Below are 3,783 nucleotides of genomic sequence, written 5' to 3'. Positions count from 1 at the left end.
TGTCAGAAAAAGTGGAAATATTGTGTCAGTCCAACGAAACTGGACTATGACCACGACTGCCATGACGACGGCAGCACATGTAGATGCAGCAGCCTGTAGCTCCTCAAATCCTTGCTACTTTTTTGTAACATTATTCTATTTTTTCAACAACACGGCTCCTCCTGCTGAAACATGACTTTTCTACGATAGAAAAGCACTTATCAACATCGGGGCAAGGTGTCTGGGTGTTTAGACTGAATGCAGCAGACTGCAAGAGGATCCCCACAAACAACATACGCCGAGCAGCCAGTCAGACCAGAGCGGAAAAACGAAACCGAAAGCGTCAGACAAAGAGAGGGAGGAGAGCCGGCATCAGGGCGAGGCTGACCCAAACTTGGACCGAGAGCTGTTGCTCTACCAAGCCTTCTTCTGGCTGATGTCCGCTCACAGGAGAATAAAGTGGACGAGATGAGATTGAGGCTCACTCAGCAACAAATCAGAGGCTGCTCTGCACACATCTTCACAGAGACATGGTTAACCCCTAACATCCTGGATCAAGCTGTTGCACTGGATGGGCGGACCTTGTTGGGAGCCGTAAGAACACAAGACTCTGATGCAAATTCAGAAAATGCAGGACTTGTATGACGCCATCATGGACTTAAATCACCTTTTGGCTCAGCTCCTTCTTCACCGTGACAGTCTGTGGTGGTGTCGTGGTCGAGCAACGTCCACACCTCAGTAATTCAATCAGAAGTCGAGCTGTTCTGTCATGTAAACACCTCAGTGGCCGTTCTGCACCGGCCTCCCTCGGGGGTTCGGGATAGGGACTGATGGGCGCCCAGTAGCTCAGGTGATTGATGCACAGAGGCTCGGTCCTCACCACAGTGACCGCGGGTTCGATTCCGGCCACATCTCATCTCCTCTCCCTCCTCTTTCACACTTAATCTGTCCTCTCAAATGAAGCCAAAAGCCCAAAAAAAGAAACTTAAAAAAATGGATAGGGACAGTTTGTTATTTATGAGGGTTCCCTGAAAGTTTCTGTTTTTTCCTAAAACTTTAGAGTATTGTGATTACACTCAGGTGTTCACCTTTTGCTTCGGCTCTCGGAGGTTTTCTCCTGCAGTTTGTAAATCGCATTTTTTCACATTTTACCCCCCAAAAATGTTGATTCTGAGTCCTTAAATCCCAAACGAGACCCTAAAAGGGTCATGAAAAGGTGCTGCTGAGCACTTTTATAAATCAGTGAAATCTTTCATGTTATAAGATTCATTATTTTTCAGTTTTCTTGTGTTGGTTTCATAAGGGAACGTCAGACATCAAAGTGTTTTCCTCTCTGTGTTTTGCAGCGGCGGCGCTGGGGAACCTGGTCTCAGATTTGGCGGGTCTCGGGTAAGCTGAACTTTTTTCTTTTTTTTTAAGGTAAACTTGTGAAGTCTGTTGGAGGCGGTTCAGTGTGTTTTTACATTAAAATAACTAAATGAACAGAGGTTTCTTTGTCTGGTTTTGCTGTCTGATCTTTTTTTTTTGCTCCTTGTAGTTTAACGTTTGCATTTATTTGCTCCGTTTATTGTTTTTTTCATCTTCCGTTTCCTCCCCAGGTTTTTACATACCTGCATACTTGCAGTTTATTTTGGTGTGTTTGTGTGCTCTGTCCTTTTTTAATCTGTGGAAAAACTAGTTTAACACTTTCATCCTGAGGACATTTTTAAATAATTTGTTTTTAATGAGGAAGGTTCGATAAAGTAAACACAGACATGTTTGCTTTATTTTTACGTCACTGTGAGAAGCAGTTTAACTCCGACCTGCTTCAGGTTTATAACAAAGAAAAAGGATTAGGATGTTTTTTAGATGAACATTATGGGATGGTAAATGACTGTCACTAAAATGTCCGCACAGGTGTAATTACACAGATGTGTGTGTATAAAGTCTTGCAGGTTATGTGGAGGCTCTGGCGTCCAAATTTGGGATGCAGGGTCCAGATTTGACGCCCAAACAGGCGGACATGTGGCAGACCAAGCTCAGCTCGCACATGGTGAGATTCTGATATTTCTTTGAATTATTTTGGGGGAATTTATTTCAAAGCCAGCAGCAGAGAAAAGATGTGAAAATGGAAAAAAAAAGCCGGACAGAGAGGTGCGAATGACAAACGTCTGCAGCTGAAGTTGAGCTGCAGATGTTTCAGTTTGTTTGGGGGTTTCCAATATTTATGTATTTTTCAGTGTTATAGCGTTTGTTTGAAGTGTTTAATATCTTCAGTAGCAATTACAACAACAAAGGAAGGCGTGACATTTTCTGAAGTGAAAACAAAAAGAAAGCTTTAAGGAATTCTTTCACATAATTTATACAATTTCTTACTATGATAAATGGTGTAGTTTTGGTCATTTTTTAAAGAAAACAAAAAAATCACCAAAAATACTTAAAGAACCAAAAGGCATAAAGGTGAAAAATAAAGAATAAATTTGCCAAATATGTTTTAAGAAAAACAAAGCAAAACAGTTTTAAAGTAAAAAAAAAATATTTTCTTTAAAACTCCCCCAAAAATGTTTAAAGGAAAAAAGAAAGGCAAAAAATTTCAAGAATAAATTGTTTGTTAAACAATCACCAAAAAAAAACGCAAATATTTTTCCTAGAAAACATCCAAAATGTTTAAGAAAAAAAAAACATTCTTTTTCTTTAAAAATCTGCAGTGAAAACAACTGTTAAGGCATATTGATGTTTGTTAAAGAGACTGTCTGGTTTTGCCTCAAAATCATGGAAAAGTCGTGGAAATGTATTAGTAAAAATGTGTGTGAAGCCTGACTGTCTTTCCAAAATAATCAGAATGTGTGCAGGACCCTAACTCGTATAATAATTCGGGTCCTCCGGCCTGCAGGGTAAAGCCATCGGCGTCTCCATCGGCTGTATCTTGGGGATGTTCCCGCTGCTTTTCCTGAGCGACGACGACGACGACGACGACGACGACGACGAGAAGGAGAAAGAAGCACAACCCTGCAGCGACGCGGCGTCACACTCCTCCTAACTGCAGCCGCACAACGCCGTCACGCCGTCACGCCGACACGCCGACACGCCGACAGGCCGGATACTGCTGATGTCAACTTAAAAATAAGAACAAGTATTTCAGCTGGATGTTTCTCTGTCCTCAGGCAGCGTTCACACGTCCTCTCTGCAAACCCTCTGAGGCCGTTTGTAAAAACTCAAGAAAGTTCGCTCCGTCACAACTTCTGCTGCTGCACCGAGCTGTTTTCACACAGAAACACAAACCATCTGCTGAGGCAATATCTCTCTTTGACTCACTCAGACGCACTCAGACTCAGAGTCACTCTGACTCACTCAGACTCAGACACACTCAGACTCAGACTCACTCAGACTCAGACTCACTCAGAGTCACTCAGACTAAGACTCACTCAGACTCACAGTCAGTCAGACTCACTCAGACTCAGACTCACTCAGATTCACTCAGACTCAGACTTGCTCAGACTCAGAGTCACTCAGTCACTCAGACTCAGTCAGTCAGACTCAGTCAGACTCACTCTCACTCAGACTCAGAGTCAGTCAGACTCAGACTCACTCAGGCTCACCCAGACCCACTGGACTCACTGTCAGTCAGACTCACTCAGACTCACTCTCACTCAGACTGAGACTCACTCAGATTCAGACTTACTCAGACTCACTCTCTCAGACTCAGACTCACTCTCTCAGACTCACTCTCACTCAGACTCAGACTCACTCAGAGTCACTCAGACTGAGGCTCTCTCAGACTCAGACTCACTCAGAGTCACTCAGACTCAGTCAGACTCAGACTCA

General features: G+C 43.1%; 1 long non-coding RNA gene across 1 annotated transcript; it reads left to right on the top strand.

Annotated features, from left to right (window-relative positions):
- The first annotated feature begins 1,321 nt into the window (after positions 1-1,321).
- On the top strand, positions 1,322-3,323 carry LOC121938011. Its single transcript, XR_006105232.1, has 3 exons — positions 1,322-1,368; positions 1,906-2,011; positions 2,852-3,323. It is a non-coding gene; the product is annotated as an uncharacterized LOC121938011 (long non-coding RNA).
- The last annotated feature ends 460 nt before the right edge of the window (positions 3,324-3,783 follow it).

Source organism: Plectropomus leopardus, unplaced genomic scaffold, assembly GCF_008729295.1.
Source record: "Plectropomus leopardus isolate mb unplaced genomic scaffold, YSFRI_Pleo_2.0 unplaced_scaffold28204, whole genome shotgun sequence".
NCBI lineage: Eukaryota > Metazoa > Chordata > Actinopteri > Perciformes > Serranidae > Plectropomus > Plectropomus leopardus.
Note: the sequence above shows the minus strand (reverse complement) of the source record. Positions and strands in the feature narration are given on the sequence as shown.